The sequence below is a fragment of the Sciurus carolinensis genome, chromosome 5 (genome assembly GCF_902686445.1).
Source record: "Sciurus carolinensis chromosome 5, mSciCar1.2, whole genome shotgun sequence".
Classification (NCBI taxonomy): Eukaryota; Metazoa; Chordata; class Mammalia; order Rodentia; family Sciuridae; genus Sciurus; species Sciurus carolinensis.
Genome location: NC_062217.1, coordinates 83,032,149 through 83,053,434, shown reverse-complemented (window position 1 = coordinate 83,053,434; position 21,286 = coordinate 83,032,149). Strand labels below are relative to the sequence as shown.

Here is a 21,286-nt window from a genome sequence, read left to right as displayed (position 1 = left end):
GCAACTACTACAACGCCTGATCACCCAGGGAAGGTTCAAAAGAAACAGAAAGGCACAGTAGTCGAGATGCAGACTTGCTTCAGGATAGCCATGGCCTCTGGGGACTGAGGAAGGGGCATGGAACGTGGGGATGGTTTCACATACAGTGTGCACTGTTTCATATTTTAACAAAAAAGGAAACAAATATGACAAAATGCTAGCTTGTTAACATTGTTCTCTGCTATTATTGTTCATGTTCTTACATTAAAATTTTGAACAATATTGTATGTAAAGGATAATAATCTAAAAGGTACTGCTTGATGAATTTTTATGTATGTATATACCCAGGTCACCACCACCTAAATTAATATAGAGAAAATGTTCATGACCCTGTGAGATTTGCTTGTTCTCCTTCCTAGTTTATACCACTCTTAAAGTTACAACTCTGACTTCATTTATCAATCATGCCACTTCTTAAAATTCATATAAATGGATTAATATAATAAATCCATCTGCTACTTTTTTACTCAACATAACATCCTTGAGATTCATACCTGTTTTTGTAAGTACCAATAGTTCACTTTTTTATTGTTGCACAGTATTTCATTGTATGAATATCACACAATTGTTTATCTAGTACTCTATTGTAGGTATTTTACTTTTTCCCTAAGTTTGGCCATTATGCATGAAACATCTGTAACTTTCTGGATGTTTTTGTTTGTGTTCATATGCCTTCATTTCTCTTGAATATGTCCTAGAACTGTAATTTCTAAATCTTAGAGTAGTTATATACTTAAATTTAATAAAAACTTCCAAAATAGTTTGTTAAAGTACTTTTAGCATCAGTAATAGATGAGAATTTTCAGCTGCTACAAACCTTATGAATACATGCAACTGTCAGTCATTTTCAATTTTGGTCATTTTGGTGGGTGTCTGGTGGTATCTCAGTGTGATTTTAATTTGTGTTTTCCTTAGGAATAATAGTGCTTGACATCTGCTATGTTAGTCAACTTTTTGCATGGGACAAATAACCTGAGAAAAACGACTTAAAGGAGGAGAGATTTATTTTGGCTCACAGTTTCAGAAGTTGCAGTTCATGGTTGACCAGCTCCATTGCTTTAGGCCTGAGATGAGGCAGAACATCATGGCAGAAGGGGGTGAGGGAGAAAGCTGTTCACCTTATGGCAGCAGAAAACAGAAAGGGGGGCAGGGGGCGCCAGAGGAAAAACAGACCCTTTCAGGGCATGTTTCCAGTGACCCAGCCAGGTCTCACAGCCTAAAGTTTCCATATCCTCCCAATAATGCCATCAAATAAGTTCCTCAATGGAATAAGTTCCTTAATCCATTGACAAAGTCAGAGTCCTCATAACCTAGTCACTTTCCCAAATCCCCACTTCTGAACACTGATTCACTGGGGACCAAGCCTTCCTTACACGAGTCTGTGGAGGACACTTCATATCTGAACCACAACACCTGTATTTACTTGTTTAGTATTTGGAGAACCTTTATGTGAAATGCAGAATTGAAAAATCAGGTCATTTGCCTGTCCTTATCATCTGCAAGACATTTTCCTTTATTCTGGAGAAGTTTGTGTACAGTATACTAATTGTGAATATCTTCTCATAGTCTGTGGTTTGCTTTTCACTTTCCTGATTATGTTTTTGGTGAATAAAAATTTAAGATTTTGATGAAGTCTACCTGAATGCATTTAGATATTTGAAATACTTTTAATTAAAAAAATTTTTAAAGAATATGAAAGATTGTTCTCTTTTTTTCTTAGAATATATGTTTGAAAGGATCCCTCCTTCCTTCTCTACTTACTTCCTCCTTTTTTTTCTCTTTCTCTTCCTTCCTTCCTGATCTTTTTTTCTTTCCCTTCCTTTCTTCTGTTTCTTTTTTCTTTTTCCCTTTCTCCCTCCCTTCCTTCCTTTTTCCTTTGCTTGTTTCCTCCCTCTTTCTTTCTTCCTAACTCCTTCATATTATTATATTAACTTCTAACTGCAAAATCAACATGGAGGATAATTTCTAAACAGGATCCACTCTTCCTATTATACTTCCTGCTCTGCATGGTCCCTTCCCCTTCCCTCTGGCTCTCTTTAGTACCAGCACTCAGGGCAGTGCCTCCACTGTCTGCATCCCCAGGACCTCCAGGACCCCCAGCACCACATGAAGGAGACTGGGGCAAAGGGCCTGGCGCTGCCCACTTGGCCTCTTGCCCCTGAGAGAGGGGACTCAGTGTCAGTCACAAGGTAAGGGCTGCGGTGCAGACAAGCGTGAATGGCCCTGAGCATCTGCAAAGGTTTCTGAGGTTCCTGTTTCATCAGGTTCAGAAACGTTCACCCAGACAATGCTGTAACAGAATCAGCTGTCAGTGCGGGATGACCCAGAAATACGCTCACATGCTGGAATGTGCAGGTTCTGCTTGGGATGAATTAAGTCTTAGTCTTTGCTTCATCGGCTTCAGACAGGGCCATGGGAGTGGACAGACCTCGTGTTTGATCAGTGTGCTGAGAAGGGAACGGCTCACACGGAAGGCAGGAGGAGGAAATGAGCGTTCTGCTGGATGAACTTAATGGGCTTCACATCCACTCAGATTGATAACCTACATAATTGCCTAGGCAACAGAAAGAGGGGTTGAGAATTCAACTTTACTTTGTGAGTTCAGGGAAAACATCTTCTAAGAAGAAAACAGTGCCTACACTCCCGGAAGAATCCACGACTGGATAGACTTAAGCCTCACCTTCAATTTGGAATTTGAAGCCTAACTTCCAACAGTCTCATTTACATATTTCCCACAAACTCTATATTTACCTGCTCTCTATATAAAGATATATGTTATCTATGTACACATCTGTCCCTGTCCCCAGGTATAAGTTTCTTCAAGGTCAGAGCTGTGTTTTATGATGTGTCACTCATAGTATTTTTCTAAGAGTTACTTAATAAATATTTTTTTTACTAAAGTTGTGATCACGTAGCATACCAAAATGAAAGTCTTTTTCTAAACATTTTTGGATATACTTTATCTTATCTTCTTACCACCCTAGGAACAAGAACCAATTCTGACTGAAAATGCCCCCTTTTTCAGATACAACGTATGACATTGCAAAATAAATATGGTAGGAGAGAAAAGTAGATTTCTAATTTCAAAACATTTTACAAAAGAGTGAATCCTTTAAAACTCAAATGGTAGATGCCATCACAGAAATCTGCTTTTTTGCTGTTTCCAGTTGGGAAATTCCTCCTGGAATTTCTCTGCATCTCATGCACAAATTTCAATAGTATCCTTAAGTAGCAATGTCTACTTTGGGAAGTTAGATATGCTGAAGCCTGATTCTCTGGTCTGTAGCAGAAGGTTTCTATTTTACTTTTGAGGGTAACTCAAAATAAGGGGTTGATTTAATCTACAAAGCTCTTCTGTCTATTGTCTAGAAATTCCCTAGAGATCTCCTCTCTCCTTTGAATATTTTTCACAGCAATTAGATGCTATGTTGTTACTGCTTAGGAAGCAAATATCTGAGCTCCAGGGAATATGAAATTTGGTATTGAAGAAGATAATAGCCTAAGCATTAATAATGCCCTGTGTATTAATTCACATTAGATTAAGCAAGTACATTTTGACTAATCTCCATCTGTCTTTTTTGAATGCTGAATAGAGCATTCAAAACTGAATAGAGCTTTTTTATTATTTGTATTCTTAACTGCCATTCTGATAGTTGTGAGATGAAATCTCAGTGTAGTTTTGATTTGCATTTCCCTAATTGCTAAGGATGTTGAATATTTTTTCCTGTATTTGTTGACCATTTGTTTTTCTTCTTTTGAGAAGTATCTGTTTAGTAAATTTGCCCATTTATTAATTGGGTTATCTAATTTTTTGGTGCAAAGTTTTTTGAGCTCTTCCTATATTCTAGATATTAATCCCCTATTAGAAAAGTAGCTAGCAAAGATTTTTCTCATTTTTTGTGTTCTCTCTTCATATTCCTAATTGTTTCCTTTGCTGTACAGAAGTTTTTAATTTGATACTGTCCCATTTATTACCTCTTGGCCTTATTTCCTGAGCGCTAGGGGTCCTATTGAGAAAGTCATTGACTGTGTCTATATGCTGAAGTGTTGACCCTACATTTTTTTCTAGGAGTTGCATAGTTTCTGGTCTAATTCCAAGTCTTTGATCAATTTTGAGTTGTTTTTTTGTTCAGAGTGAGAGATAAGGGTCTAGTTTTATTATTTTACATATGGATAACCAGTTTTCTCAGCAGCATTTCTTTAAAAGACTGTCTTTTCTCCATTGTATGTTTTTGTCAAATAATTTATTGAGGGAGGAAAGTTTGCATATTACAAAGTAAAGTGTATCTTAGAAAAAAATAATACATGTTAATCCAAGAGAATCAAGGGATCAGATTTGGGAAAAAGATAATTTCTAACAAAATTTATTTATTCAACCACTTTTTTGTGGACCCATACTGTGCCATACCTCATATGAAATGTAGAGAAAGAATATCAATTTATATAAGGCATTTATGTAATCCCTAAAGTTGCCCAGAGAGGGCAACTTTGCTGAGTCAAATAGTGAGATATATAGTATGTGTCTTTCATTTTCATACTCATTTTTTAGATTTTAATTTATTTTTTGCTTAAAGTGCATTATAGTGATACATAATATTTTGACATAACCAAACATGCATGGAATATAATTTGCTCCACTTCAGTTCCCAGTACTTTCTCTTTCCCTTCCCTCCTCCATCTCTTTCTTCCCCTTCCTCTAATCTGCTGATCTCCCTTCTATTTTCATGGGATTCCCCACACCCCACTTTTTTCCCTTATTTTGGTTTAGTTTCCACATATGAGAGAAAGAGTGTGGCTTATTTCACTTAGCATGATGTTCTTCATTTTCATCCATTTACCAGCAAGTGCCATAAGTTCATTTTTCTTTATGGATGAATAAAACTCCACTGTGTATATATACCACATTTGCTTAATCCATTGGTCATTGACAGACATCTGGGCTGGGTCCATGACTTGGCTATTGTGAATTGTGCTGCTATAAACACTGATATGCCTGTATTACTATAGTATGCTGATTTTAGTTCTTTAGAATAAATTCTAAGGATTTGAAATAGCTGGATCATATGGTGGTTCTATTTCTAGTCTTTTAAGGAACCTCCATACTGATTTCCAAAGTGGTTGCATTAATGTGCTATCCCACCAACAGTGTATGAGTGTACCTTTTCCCTCACATCCTCACCAGTGTTTACTATTATTTCTATTCTTGATAATTGTCATTCTAACTAGAATGAGATGAAATTTCAATGTAGTTTCAATTTGCATTTCCCTAATTACAAAGTACGTTGAACATATTTTCATGTATTTGTTGGCCATTTGTATTTCTTCTTTTGAGAAATGTCTGTTCTTTTTCCTATTTACTGATTGGGTTATTGTTTTTTTTTAAAATATTTAGCTCTTTGAGTTCTTTATATATTCTGCCTATTAATCCTGTTAGAGGAATAGCTGGCAATGATTTTCTCCCATTCTGTGACTCCTTCTTTATGCTCTTCATTTTTCCTTTGCTGTGCAGAAGATTTTTAATTTAATGCTGCCCTGCTTATGGATTCTTCGTTTTGTTTCTTAAGTTTTAGAGATCTTGTTGAGGAAGTCAGTGCTTGCATTTGATGTTAGGGTGTTGAGCCTATGTTTTCTTCCAGCAGTTGCAGAGTCCTAGGTCTCTGATCCACTTTGATGTGATTTTTGTGAGGGTGGAAGAGGGGGATCTAGTTTCATTCTACATATGGATTTCCAGTTTTCCTAGCACCATTTGTTTAAAAGGTTGCCTTTTCTCACTCCTCATTTTGCAACCTTCTCCCAGCCATTTTCCTCTCTGTGGTTCATTTTCTAATTCTAGACACTGCAATTAAAAACTTGTTTTAGGAATTTCATATATATATAGCTAATATGGTTATATCTTAATGAGAATTTAAACCAATGTATCCTCTCTGTATTGGTTAGCCTATGGTGTCATAAAATGTTATACTAGGAGGTCTAAACAACAGAAGTTAATTTCTCACGCTCCAGGAAGATGAGAAGTCCAAGATCAAGGTGCCAGCAGATTTGATTCCTGGTAAGGGCCACATTCCTGGTTTGCAGGCAGCTGCCATGTAGCTGTGTGTTCACAAGATCTCTGTGCTGTAACGGAGAGAGAGGAAGCAAGCACTCTGGTGACTCTTACAAAGGCCCTAATCCCATCATAGGGGCCCCACCCCATGACCTTATCTAAACCTTACTACTCTCAAATGCCCCATTCCCAAATATACATCACATTGGGGGTTAAGGCTTCAACCTATGGATTTTAGGGAATGCAAACATTCAGTCCTCAATATTCTTTCAATAGTATTCATAATTTGTAACATCTATTTCAACTGAAATACTTAGCTAGCTCCAGTAAAGCAAACCAGAAGAAGTTGGAGACAAATTCATCAGTGGAGAATGCTTAAAGGGCTCTTTCTGTTATTCCACAAGTAAAGCTGCCCCACTTTTTATTATTGATAAAAACTTGAAGGGCTACTTAACTGTAACTACTGTAATGTTTTTCCTTTTTCTTTTCTTTTTCTTTCTTTTCTTTTCTTTTCTTTCTTTTTTTTTTTTTTTTTTTAGACAAGGTCTCATTTTGTTGCCCAGGCTGGTCTCCTGAGTTTAAACAATCCTCCTTCCTCAAATTCCTGAGTAGCTGGAACCTAACATTAATCTTGAAAGAACTTCAATTATAGTCAGAAAGAAAGACTTGAGTTGGCTTAGGTACTCCAGGGATTTACATTATGGAACAGTAAAGGAATATTCTATGATCTGCTTTTTCCAAAGACTTACAGTTGGAATTCTCAGAGCAATATTTGTTAAGAAAAGTAAGTTGATATCATTGAGAGGGTCCAGAGCAAGGCACCAAAATGATCAAAGGAGTGACTTGCACATTAAGATTAAAAGACCTGGCAGTATAGGCCAGGTAACGGTGGAGAGGGGATACAAGGGTACTTGATAAGAGTCTACAAATATTTAAAAGTGTTAACACTGAGGAAGGCAGTTCTGATTTTGCCTGCTTGGAGGTGACGTAATATGAAACTTAAAGGTAAAACTAAAGAGAGAACAATGTGGACAGAAGATCAGGAACTATTTCTAACAAACAATAAGGGTTTTTGGCAGAATTACATAATGTGAAGCATTATATTCACCATAGCCATAGCAGAAACTAATGAATAATTTCCCTCATTTGTGGGAGTCCATCTTGTGGACTTTCTTGCCCATCATTTACTACTTACTAATCCACCTCCTTCTACCTAATACTTCAATTTTTTTTAATATTATTTGGGTCATACCAGTGGCATTGTACCTATTTGCCATAGTTTGGATATAGTTTAAGCATCTCCTAAAGGATTCATGTGTTGAAGACTTGGTCCCCATTGTGGAGGCATAGGGAAGTGCTATGGAACCTTTAAGAAATGGGGCCTAGTGGGTTGTTAGGGGTATGTTCTCTAAAGAGAATAAGGGATTATGAGCTACTTTTCATGAGAGAGTTATCATAAAAGTGTTGCATTTGGCTCCATCTCTCTCTGCTTCCCAATTTGAGATGTGACAACATGCTCTTATATACTCTCCCAACATAATGTAAGGTCATGCACCACCCTCACCAGAAGCTGAACCAATGGGGCTACTCAATCCTGAACTTTGAACTTACAAAACTGTGAGGTAAATAAACCTTCTTTCTTCATAAATTAGCTGTCTCAGTTATTCCATTGTAGTAACACTAAACTAACTACTATATTACATTGTAGCAGAATGGTTCAGGTGTCAATATTATATAGACATATGTAAATAGAAAAGTATTTGAATAGTTGCTATCACTAGATGGATTCCATATGCCATATGTAGTGCATAGTTCAAAATCCAGGAGTGCATAGTTTAAAATCACAGAATTTTAAGAAAGAGAAGCAAACTTGAGATGGCCCACTCTCATCAGAGAGGTTTAGATACCTTCTACCAAATACAAAAGCCAGAGCTGAGGAGAAATGAAAGGGTAAAGGGTTGTCTGTTGGTTCCCAGAATCCCATCTTGTTCCACACAGGCGGGGGTAATGTCTCTCTAGTCCTTTGGAAGACATTCTGGGTTATGTCTTCTAACCCTACCTTTCAGTCCTCCTATTTCCTGTCCACACCTGTGACTCAGGGAAGCTGACCCAACCCTGTAGGACACAGACAATGCCTTGACTGAGTGTAGCCACCCTCTCTCTGTGTTATGCTTTCTTCTCTGGAAAATGAATAAACTCTTGTCCTCTGGAAGAGAATGGACATAAATGTACATCTCCTGATTTCTCTCATCATGAAAACTGAGGCAGATGAATCTCAAGTACTTGAAGAAAACAAAATGTACTAATACTGTACTTGAGGAATTTGTAATGAAGTCTATGACTCCCACAACCATGACTCGGATCCTATTCCTTTTTTTTTTTTTTTTTTAGTTGCCAATGGACCTTTATTTTATTTATTTATGTGTGGTGCTGAGAATCAAACCCAGTGCCTCACACATACCAGGCAAGCATTCTACCACTGAGCCACAAACCTGGCCCTCGGATTCTATCCCTTAAAAAGCAATGACCTTGAGGGGTTAGTGTTAGGGTTAGAGTTAGGGTTAGGGAGGTGGGCAAGAATGGAGGAAGGAAGGACTGTATAGAGGGAAAAGAGGGGTGGGAGAGGTGGGGGGAAGGGAAAAAATAACAGAATGAATCAAACAACATTACCCTATGTAAATTTATGATTACACAAATGGTTATGCCTTTACGCCATGTACAAACAGAGAAACAACATGTATCCCATTTGTTTACAAAAAAACAAAAAAGCAATGACCTTGGTTGAACTATGTCAAAAGCACACTAACCTCTTCTGGCCTGATTTCTGCCACTAAGATCTCCAGGTTAGCCAAGAATCTCTCTGTGTGAGCCACCAGGGTAAATGATACCACAAACAATAACTTCCCTTTTGATTTCCAAGAGTCTCCAACTGAGAACAGAGTCCAAGCTGTCCTCCTACCATACAAATGATGTGGACATGAATATTCTTTTCAACCCTCTTTGCATGCAAGAGGGTAAATTCAGTAAATACAGCTATATCATCCTTCACAAATTTATAATCCCACCATTTGTGTATGGCAGAAACTCATTACCCTATAAATGAGCAGTTCTTCATACTTGTAGAAGGGATTTGGAGGCTGGGACAAAACTAGGAAGGAAGAAGAGCAAGGACAGGAGGAGATGAGGCAGCATTGAGAAGGCACAGGGACACTGGGACAGTACATGAGGAGATCAATACATGCATCCACTTACTCATTCATTTATTCACTACATGCCAGCAGTGGGTGTTCCCAGCAGTGGGCACGCAAAGCATTGGGTGCACATTGCTAAACAAGATATGGGATTTATTCTGCTGGCATACGAAGCTCAGAGTGCAATGAAATCAGGCTGGAACCCAGTGGGGTGAGATGACACACAGCCTTGTTAGTAAGCTTGCTTTCCACTCTGTAGGTAAGAAGGAATCTCATGATCATACAGAGGATTTAGATGGCCCATACCAATGACCATATGAAATTGTCGGGGGAGCCAAGACTGAGAGGCTTGGTAACGAGAAATGTTTGTCTTTGCCCTCTTGGGAAAGGTGATAACCTGGTAGATTTCTAAATGGAATATGGTGAATTCATTCTAACATAGGAACCATGCTGCACTGCCACATCTAAATAAATTATACCTTATAAGCAATTATTCTAAAACATCATAAGACATATTTTCAGCATTTAAACTAAGTACTCAGAAAGCAACTTGGTAGCTTGGTGTTGCTGTTAGAAACAAGATTTCAATTCAGGGAGGTCAAGTTTTCTTAATTATAACATGAAATTTGGAAATGAGGGAAAAGGGGAAGTATAAACTTTTTTCACTTATATGAATGGACAGGAGTTATATTATCAGGTTTTCATTGCTGTGATCAAAATGCCTGATAAGAGTAACTTAGAGAATGAAAAATTTCAGTATCAGAGGTTCCATCCATAGTCAGCCAACTCCATTACTCTGGACCTGAGCTGAGGCAGGACTCATATCAGAAAAGCATGGTGGAGGAAAGCTGCTCAGCTCATAGCAGCCAGGAATCAGAAAGAAAGAGAATGCGGAGGTAGAGACAAAACATATTTCCCAAGGGCATGCCCCTAGTGACCTATCTACTCCAGCCATGCCCTTATGTACTTATAGATACTGTTCAATGGTCCATTCGAATTACTATTCCATCAAATGGATTAACCTACTGATGAGGTTGCAGTAGTTATCATCGTCTAAATGCCCAAATTACAATGGGGATCATGTTTTTCAAAATGTTAGCTTTTGTGGGAACATTTCTAGAACCGAATCATAAGAAGAGTGGACACTGAAGGAAGGAAATAGAAAATGACATTAGAAATGAGATGAGAAAGGAAACTTGTAAAGTAAAATGGAGTAAAATACAACATAATACAACACAAAGCTGGAAGAGTCTGTGCAGACAATAGTATGCCCTGAGCTGAGAATTTGGTTGATTGTGTTATGTACATATATACACACAACTTCAAAATGCAAGTAGCAGATTTGGAGAAAATAATTGTAATAAATATAACAGATAATTATTTTATTTTATTTTTTGTTTGGTCCTTTCAGTAAAAATCATTGTTTTAAATCAATAAGAGGAGGCTAAATAATGGAAAAAGAGACAGGAAATCATAATAGTAGAAATACAGAGGACCGGTTCAAGATGGCGGACTAGAGGGCGGCTGCATTTCATGTTGCTCCAGGACTCAAGATTCAAAAGAGGAGATAGTGACTTGGGACCAACTCAAAGCCGCCCGGGGAGTTTCTCCCATAGGGGAGGCGTCCCCGAAGGGGCAGTAGCCCTGGAATGCAGAGAACTTTGTGAAGTAGAGTGACTCGGCGGGTCGCCCCTCCCCCGCCGGAGCGGTAAAAACGGACAGCGAAGCGGAGCGAAAAATGGCGGATTGAAGTTTCCAGGACCGCGGGCAGATTCTCTAACCTAAGGAGACTCGTCTGCGAAGGGTGAGGCTCTCAAGCCCAGGAGGGAGGTCCGGGCCCCTGGGAACGTTGCCTGCGAAGGCTGCCCTGCCCAGGCGGCAAGTCACACCTCCCCTGCTGGAGCAGTGAACTCGGAAAGCGGGGAACTTTGCAAGGGAGGTTGTGCGACACACTGCTTGGTTTTGAAGCGATCTGCCAGGGCTCCAGCGGCTGCCAGAGAAAGAGTGGGGCGGCGAGTTGTTTGGATCCAGCAACCGCCTGAGCAACGGGGAGGGGGCTGCCCAGAGGAGGTGGAGGTACGCAGTGAGTGCCTTGGTCTCCAAGCGCCCACACCTGGAGGAAGAGACGAGCGACGGGTCACTGGGGCTTGGAGCATATGTACGAGGCTCCAAGTGACTGCTCAGAGGGCGGGTCGCATAGCCAGGCGATTAGGTGCATAGCAAGGTCCGGTCCAGGGACCTAGGCACCTTTTCTTGAATGAACTACACAGAGACAAGCTGAGGGGCGAAGTGAAGGTTCCAGGACTTCAGGCAGCGTCTCTGAGAAGGGACAACCTAAGGAGACTCGTCTATGAAGGGTGAGGCTCCCAGGCCCAGGAGGTAGGTCTGGGCCCCTGGGAAGGCTGCCCTGCCCAGGCAGCAAGACACATCTACCCTCATTGGAACAGTGAGCTCGGAAAGTGGGAGACCTTGCAGAGGAGGCCGAGCAGCACACCGCTTGGTTTTTTGGTTTTTTGGACCAATCTGCCAGGGCTCCGGGGGCTGCCAGAGAAAGAGTTGGGTGGCGAACTATTTGGATTCAGCAACTGCCTGAACAACGGGGAGGGGGCTGTCCTGAGGAGGTGGAGGTGCGCAGTGAGTGGCTTGGTCTCCAAGCGCCCACACAGAACACCTGCCTGGAGGAAGAGACGAGTGACGGGTCACTGGGGCTTGGAGCATATGTACGAGGCTCCAAGTGACTCTTCAGAGGAGGGGTCGCATAGCCAAGTGATTAGGTGCAAAGCACGGTCCGAGCCGGGGATCTAAGCACCTTTTCTTGAAAGAGCTACACAGAGACCAGCTGAGGGGTGGAGCGAAGGTTCCAGGACTGTGGGCAGCTTCTCTGAGGAGGGGCCACCTAAGGAGACTCGTCTGCGAAGGGCAGGGCTCCCAAGCCTAGGAGGTAGGTCCAGGCCCCTGGAAACGCTGCTTGGGAAGGCTGCCCTGCACAGGCGGTAGTTGTGGACTGAGGAGAACCTCTAGGAGGGGAACGGACCCACCGGGTGGGTCTTCCCCGCCGAGTGAGGTTTTCCCACAAAGACAGTAAAACCAGAGACACAGGCCCAAACAGGCATTGCCTTAGCCCGCAGTCTAGCTCCCCTTTGGATGACCATTGGTCAACAAGTAGAGGCACCTCTGCCCTCTAGCAGGGAATATACCCCACCTGAAGACCACCACCCCTAGAGAGGCAGCTACCTAGGGGAACACCGAAGTATCAACTTCCTCTAAGACTTCAGGCTACTGAAGGATAAGAGGGGATACACTAGCAATCTTCAGGGACATTATAAGTCAATAGAGGAAATCTGCAACATCTCTGCAGTCCACTGATACCTGAACAATATGAGAAAACAAGGGAAGAAAATGCCTCAAACAAATCTGGATGTTATATCAATAAAATCCAATGACAGCATGGCAGAAGAAATGTCAGAAAGGGAGTTCAGAATGTACATAATCAACATGATAAGGGAAGCAAACGATGAAATGAAAGAGCAAATGCAGGCATTGAATGAACGCACCAATAGACAGTTAAAAGAGCAAATACAGGAAGCAAAAGACCATTTCAATAAAGAGTTAGAGATATTGAAAAAAAACCAAACAGAAATCCTTGAAATGAAGGAAACAATAAACCAAATTAAGAACTCCATAGAAAGCACAACCAATAGGATAGAACACCTGGAAGACAGAACCTCAGATATTGAAGACAAAATATTTAACCTCGAAAACAAAGTCGAACAAACAGAGAAGATGGTAAGAAATCATGAACAGAATCTCCAAGAACTATGGGATATCATGAAAAGGCCAAATTTGAGAATTATTGGGATTGAGGAAGGCTTAGAGAAACAAACCAAAGGAATGAACAACCTATTCAATGAGATAATTTCAGAAAATTTCCCAAATCTGAAGAACGAAATGGAAAATCAAGTTCAAGAGGCTTACAGGACTCCAAATACACAAAATTACAACAGACCCACACCAAGGCACATTATAATGAAAATACCTAACATACAAAATAAAGACAGAATCTTAAAGGCTGTGAGAGAAAAGAACCAAATTACATTCAGGGGGAAGCCAATACGGATATCAGCAGATTTTTCAATCCAGACCCTAAAAGCTAGAAGGGCCTGGAATAACATTTTTCAAGCCCTAAAAGAAAATGGATGCCAACCAAGAATCTTATACCCAGCAAAACTTACCTTCAGATTTGACAACGAAATAAAATCCTTCCATGATAAACAAAAGCTAAAAGAATATACAAAAAGAAAGCCAGCATTACAGAACATTCTCAGCAAAATATTCCATGAAGAAGAAATGAAAAACAAAGAAGCAAATCAGCAAAGGGAGGAGATATCCTAAAGGAACTCTCAAATAAAGAGGAACCAAGTCGTGTCAAAAATAAGCAAATAAATGAATAAAATGAGTCAAATGACCGGGAATACAAATCATATCTCAATAATTACCCTGAATATTAACGGCCTGAATTCATCAATCAAAAGACATAGACTGGCAGATTGGATAAAAAAGAAAGATCCAACAATATGTTGCCTGCAAGAGACTCATCTCTTAGAAAGAGATACCCAAAGACTAAAGGTGAAAGGATGGGAAAAAACTTACCATGCACATGGACCCAGCAAAAAAGCTGGGGTATCCATCCTCATTTCAGATAAAGTGGACTTCAAGCCAAAGTTAATCAGAAGGGATAAAGAAGGACATTTCATAATGCTTAAGGGAACCATAAATCAGCAAGACATAACAATCATAAATATCTATGCCCCAAACAGTGGCTCACCCATGTATGTCAAACAAATCCTTCTCAATCTCAGAAACCAAATAGACCACAATACAATAATACTAGGTGATTTTAACACGCCTCTCTCTCCACTGGACAGATCTTCCAAACAAAAATTGAATAAAGAAACCTTAGATCTCAATAACACAATCAATAATTTAGACTTAACAGACATTTATAGAATATACCATCCAACGAAGAGTGAATACACTTTCTTCTCAGCAGCACATGGATCCTTCTCTAAAATAGACCATATATTATGCCACAAAGCTAATGTTAGCAAATACAAGAAGATAGAGACACTTCCTTGTATTTTATCAGACCATAATGGATTGAAACTAGAAATAAATGAAAGAGCAAAAAACAGAAATTACTCCAACACCTGGAGATTAAACAATATGCTATTATATGAGGAATGGATAACAGAAGATATTAGGAAGGAAATTAAAAAATTCTTAGAGGTAAACGAGAACAAAGAAACATCGTATCAAAATCTCTGGGACACTATGAAAGCCGTACTTAGAGGAAGATTTATTTCATGGAGCGCATTTAATAAAAGAAGTAAAACTCAAAAAATAAATGAACTAACACTACAGCTCAAAGCCCTAGAAAAAGAAGAACAGACCAACACCAGAAGTAGTAGAAGACAGGAAATAGTTAAACTCAGAGCTGAAATCAACGAAATTGAAACGAAAGAAACAATACAAAAAATTGACAAAATAAATAGTTGGTTCTTTGAAAAAATAAACAAAATTGATAAACCTTTAGCCACACTAACAAAGAGAAGACGAGAGAAAACCCAAATCACCAAAATTCGGAATGAACAAGGAAGTATCACAACAGACACGACTGAAATACAAAACATAATTAGAAGCTATTTTGAAAATCTATATTCCAACAAAATAGAAAATTTCGAAGATATCAACAAGTTTCTAGAGACCTATGAATTGCCTAAACTAAACGAGGAGGACATGCACAATTTAAATAGACCAATTTCAAGTAATGAAATAGAAGAAGTCATCAAAAGCCTACCAACAAAGAAAAGTCCAGGACCTGATGGTTTCTCAGCCGAGTTCTACAAAACCTTTAAAGAAGAGCTCATTCCAATACTTTTCAAAGTATTCCATGAAATAGAAGAGGAGGGAACCCTCCCAAACTCATTCTACGAAGCCAATATCACCCTGATACCTAAACCAGACAGAGACACATCGAGGAAAGAAAATTTCAGACCAATTTCCTTAATGAACATCGATGCAAAAATTCTCAACAAAATTTTAGCAAATCGCATACAAAAATGTATTAAAAAGATAGTGCATCATGATCAAGTGGGTTTCATCCCAGGGATGCAAGGTTGGTTCAACATCAGGAAATCAATAAATGTAATTCACCATATCAACAGACTTAAAGTCAAGAATCACATGATTATTTCAATAGATGCAGAAAAAGCATTTGATAAAATACAGCACCCCTTCATGCTCAAAACACTAGAAAAAATAGGGATAGTGGGAACGTTCCTTAACATTGTAAAGGCCATCTATGCTAAGCCCATGGCTAATATTATTCTTAATGGTGAAAAACTGAAAGCATTCCCCCTAAAATCTGGAACAAGGCAGGGATGCCCTCTCTCACCACTCCTATTCAATATCGTCCTTGAAACACTAGCCAGAGCAATTAGACAGACCAAAGAAATTAAAGGGATACGAATTGGAAAAGAAGAACTCAAACTATCCCTATTTGCTGATGATATGATTATATACTTAGAGGAACCAGGAAATTCCACCAGAAAACTCTTAGAACTCATAAGTGAATTCAGTAAAGTAGCAGGATACAAGATCAATGCTCATAAATCCAATGCATTTTTATACATAAGTGATGAATCTTCAGAAAGAGAAGTTAGGAAAACTACTCCATTCACAATAGCCTCAAAAAAAATAAAATACTTGGGAATCAATCTCACAAAAGAGGTGAAAGACCTCTACAATGAGAACTACAGAACACTAAAGAAAGAAATTAAAGAACACCTTAGAAGATGGAAAGATCTCCCATGTTCCTGGATAGGCAGAATTAATATTGTCAAAATGGCCATACTACCAAAAGTGCTATACAGATTCAATGCAATTCCAATTAAAATCCCAATGATGTACCTTGCAGAAATAGAGCAAGCAATTATGAAATTCATCTGGAAGAATAAGAAACCCAGAATTGCTAAAGCAATCCTTCGCAGGAAAAATGAAGCAGGGGGTATTGCAATACCTGAACTTCAACTTTACTACAAAGCAATAGTAACAAAAACAGCATGGTATTGGTACCAAAATAGACAGGTAGATCAATGGTACAGAATAGAAGACACGGACACAAACCCAAACAAATATAATTTCCTCATACTAGACAAAGGGGCCAAAAATATGCAATGGAGAAAAGATAGCCTCTTCAATAAATGGTGCTGGGAAAATTGGAAATCCATATGCAACAAAATGAAAATAAACCCATATCTCTCACCGTGCACAAAACTAAACTCAAAATGGATTAAGGACCTCGGAATCAGACCAGAGACCCTGCATCTTATAGAAGAAAATGTAGGTCCAGATCTTCACCATGTCGGCTTAGGACCAGACTTTCTCAACAGGACTCCCATAGCACAAGAAATAAAAGTAAGAATCAACAACTGGGATAGATTCAAACTAAAAAGCTTTCTCTCAGCAAAGGAAACTATCAGCAATGTGAAGAAAGAGCCTACAGAGTGGGAGAAAATCTTTGCCAATCATACTTCAGATAGAGCACTAATCTCCAGAATCTATAAAGAACTCAAAAAACTCAACACCAAGACTACAAATAATCCAATCGACAAATGGTCTAAGGAAATGAACAGACACTTCACAGAAGAAGACCTACAAACAATCAACAAACATATGGAAAAATGTTCAACATCTCTAGTAATAAAAGAAATGCAAATCAAAACCACCCTAAGATTCCATCTCACCCCAATCAGAATGGCGATTATCAAGAACACAAGCAACAACAGGTGTTGGCGAGGATGTGGGGAAAAAGGTACACTCATACATTGCTGGTGGGGTTGCAAATTAGTGCAACCACTCTGGAAGGCAGTATGGAGATTCCTTAAAAAACTTGGATTGGAACTACCATTTGACCCAGCGCTCCCACTCCTTGGCCTATACCCAAAGGACTTAAAATCAGCATACTACAGAGATACAGCCACATCAATGTTCATTGCTGCTCAATTCACCATAGCCAGATTGTGGAACCAACCTAGATGCCCTTCAGTTGATGAATGGATAAAGAAACTGTGGCATATATATACAATGGAATATTACTCAGCCATAAAGAATGATAAAATTATGGCATTTGCAAGCAAATGGACGAAATTGGAGAATATCATGCTAAGTGAGATAAGCCAATCTCAAAAAACCAAAGGAAGAATGATCTCGCTGATAAGTGGATGATGATACATAATGGGGTGTGGGAGGGGTTAGTTTTAGGGTTAGAGTGAGGGTTAGGGAGGGGGGCAAGAATGGGGGAAGGAAGGACTGTATAGAGGGAAAAGAGGGATGGGAGGGGTGGGGGGAAGGGGAAAAAAATAACAGAATGAATCAACCAACATCACCCTATGTAAACGTATGATTACACAAATGGTATGCCTTTACTCTATGTACAAACAGTGAAAGAACATGTATCCCATTTGTTCACAATAAAAAATAAAATAAAAAAAAAAAAAAAAAAAAAAAAAAAAAAAGAAATACAAATGACTATTACCTATGTGAAAAACTGTCTAACTTAATAAGGAAAAAAATGCAAGTTAAAATAATGAGATAAAAAAATAATGAGATAATATTTTTCACCTAAGTGAACAAAAAAAAACCCTGAAAATACTGATAAAATTTAATGTTAACAGAGATTAAGTAAATGCCATATTTTCACTTCCATGCAATGCTGGCAATGGTATGAACCGATACATCTTTTCTAAGAGTGATGTGGCAGTACCAGGACATTTTAAATGTGCTTATCATTTTACCTAAGAATCTTCTAGGAATCTTCCCTAAAGAAACAGTAGCATACACAGGCAAAAGTATTAACATTGTTCATAATAACTAAATAGTTGGAAATATTTATATTTACTAAGAATATTTACATGCATAGGCAAAAGTGTTAAATACCACATTGTTCACAATAACTAAATAGTTGGAAAAAACTATATTTACTAAATATATTTAATATACAAAAATTTGTATTATAATTAGTGATTATAGCATGATCACCTTTTGTATAAAAATTGTGTGCCTATGTACTTCTAGGAGTGTGTGTGGTACCTAGGTCTATGTGAGGTATGTGTGCTGCATGTGCCTCTGTGTGTGTATTTTATGTGTGTTGTGTGGGGGTTGTGTAATTGATATGTTGTGCATACTGTGTGTCTTTGTATGGGGTCTGTGTACCTGGTGTGTATGGTGTGTATGTGTACATATGATGTGTACATATGGAAGGTGTGTATGTGAGATGTGTATGTTGTGAGGATGTGAGATGTGTAGTGGATAGGGTGTGTGTGGTGTGTGTGAGGTGTGCTATGACACCTGCATACACCTGCATGTGGTGTACATATGGCAGTATTACGTGTGTGAGGTATGTGTGATGTGTGGAGGTATGTGTGATGTGTGGGTATAGGGTATGTGTAGGGGTCATGTCATGTGTGTGAGGTTTGTATGTGTGGGAGGTGTGTGTAGTGTGTGAGGTTTATGGGGTGGGGTGTGTGATGTGTGTGTGTAAGGCATGTCTATATAAGATATGTGTCTGGTGTATATGTATGTGAGGCATATGGTATGTGTGTGTTTCTATGCCTGTGTGTGATATATGTGTGTGTGTGTATGTGTGTGTGTGTGTGCAGTATGTTTGTGGCATGTGGAATGTGTTGTTGGTGTCCATGTGAGGCGTATGTACCCACCTGCATAGGAAGCTGCTCTGCAGGTGGACAGGGTGGGCGTATATAGAGAGACCAGCATGGAGTGAGGAGGAAGTGCGCATGTTCAGCATGCACATGTCCTCTGAGACACCGGTTGTGGTGTTCTGATCTCAGTCAGGTTCCTCTTTTCACGCTAGACCTTCAGAGAGGAAGTGGTGCGATTTCTCTCCTATTCCAACACAAGAGACCTTTCTTTCAGGAATCTCGTTTGAGGACAGTGTCTTTATTTTGCAGCCTCTCCCCAAGTGTCAGAGATGTACCTAATAAAGGGAGTGATTGTCAGAGGCGTTTGTTTCCTAAAACTTTGCCATAGATGCAGTGGTGAGATGAAGCAGATAAAGCAGCAGCAACATATTTCACGCATTAAATGTCACACTGAAGGAGTGCTCAAGACCCCAACGAGAAGGTTAAATAAACAGGAAAGGAAGAACACTCTTGGCAGCAATCACAGTGTGGAGCTACCTTCTCTATTCAGAATTTGCCAGAAGGAAAGAGAGGAAGCAACAAAAGTGGCTGAGCTGTTAGTGGTCTCAAATCAAAGGACTATCTGTCTGGAAGCCTGTGCAATGACCATTGGCAGGGGTTACCTCTGGGGCAGGATGAGGCTTTTGCTTCTTGCTTTGATTTTTTTTCCATCTATATCATTTTTTTTAAAAAAAGAATAAATTAGAATTACAGGTGATCTGGATGATTTTTTTTTTTACTTCTTCGTTTTTCTATAATTATCCATTTTTCTACATAGACAGTGTTTGTAACCAGAGAAAAACAGAACTTGAATTTTAACATTTTTGGCAACATAGATATTTATCAAGCATTACTTATTATACAGGAAAATGGAAAAAATATAAATGCTGAAAAGAAAGGATTAGCAAAATGTATTGCAGAATAAAAGGCAAGTTAACAAATACTCAAAACAAAGTTATAAAATAATTTTTAGTAATATTGGAAAATTATCATTATCTATTAAGTGAATAACATAGGTGGCAAATGATACACCACAGAAATACATTCTGATATACATAGGTAGAAACAACATTTTGAAAAAGAAGAGTTAGTCTCCACTCAGGGATTCCTATGGTCCAAGGAGCCTAGGTTAATTTACAAGTTATAACTTAAGTTGGCAGAGCTACCTATTTGTGGAAATTAAAACTATTTTAGAAAGATATTTAATCCACAAAAGACAATAGTGAAATCCCAGCGGTCCGGAAGACTGAGGCAGGAGGATGGCAAGTTCAAAGCCAGCCTCAGCAACTTAGTGAGGCCATGAGCAACTCAGCCAGACCCTGTCTCTCAATAAAATACAAAAGGCATAGAGGCATCACAAATGCTGCTCTTGGCAGCAATCCTCCCACCTCATGTTCTCAGACCACCCTTGTTGTTTTGCAAAGGTGCATGCTGGTCCCCATGGAAACTCCTGCTCTTTGCTATACCTTTACTTTGGGTACTTTTGAAGGACCAAACATCCTTCTCCCTTTTGGGGCTCTCTGCCTCTCAGAGAGTGAAATGCTTGCTCACTGTCCAGCTGAACACATGCATATGAAAGTCCCTGTCAACCTGAAGCTTACACACACACACACACACACACACACACACACACACACCCTTCTTATTTTGAAAGAATCTCATTTATAATTTCACATGTTCATTTAAAGGATGGTACATACTTAACCTTGAATCCTAACATGAATGAAGTACCCCTTCTGGAAATGTCATCACATTCTTTGGATTTTTCAACAGTATAGTACTATAACATCAGAGCAGCAATTTTTAAAAATTCAAAGTATTGATTGGAAAGTGAAATTTCACTTCCAAATTGCTATAAAATAGGTCATTTTGCCAAAATGCAAAGTATCTTTTGGCTTCAATGTGAGAAATGCTTAGAAAAGGCAGAATACAGTGACTTTTTCTTTCAAAGGGAAACAATTTCTTTCTCACCTGCTACAATCCAAAATGAAGTGGTTATTTTTTTAAAGCATTTTTTTTCAGTGTTGGAGATTAAACCCAGGGTCTCACATATGCTAGGTAAATACCACCAGTCCCTTAGTAATGTTTTAAGTAGCTGAAAGTCAGTGTGGGTTCCGTAATTACTATAAACCGTAGTGCAAGTCTAAGGTTCCAAGAACCCTGTGAGGTAGATACTCTTTGTACCTTGGATGTCTCCCAGGGGCTCATATGTTGAAGGTCTAGTCCTCAGAGGTGATGGAACCTTTAAGAGGCAG

The 21,286-nt window shown here is 39.0% G+C and overlaps 1 long non-coding RNA gene across 2 annotated transcripts in view; it reads right to left on the bottom strand.

Moving 5' to 3' along the window:
• Window positions 1–1,919: 1,919 nt before the first annotated feature.
• LOC124984523 (uncharacterized) overlaps window positions 1,920–21,286 on the bottom strand; it is a 34,151-nt gene continuing 14,784 nt past the window's right edge. Inside the window, exons 3-4 of one of the 2 annotated variants that reach the window (XR_007108699.1) lie at window positions 6,036–6,153; window positions 1,920–2,593 (exon numbers count right to left, since the gene is read on the bottom strand). This is a non-coding gene — a long non-coding RNA (uncharacterized LOC124984523). Of the gene's footprint in view, window positions 2,594–5,409; window positions 6,154–21,286 lie in introns of those variants that run through there. The other variant, XR_007108698.1, reaches the window with a different exon arrangement.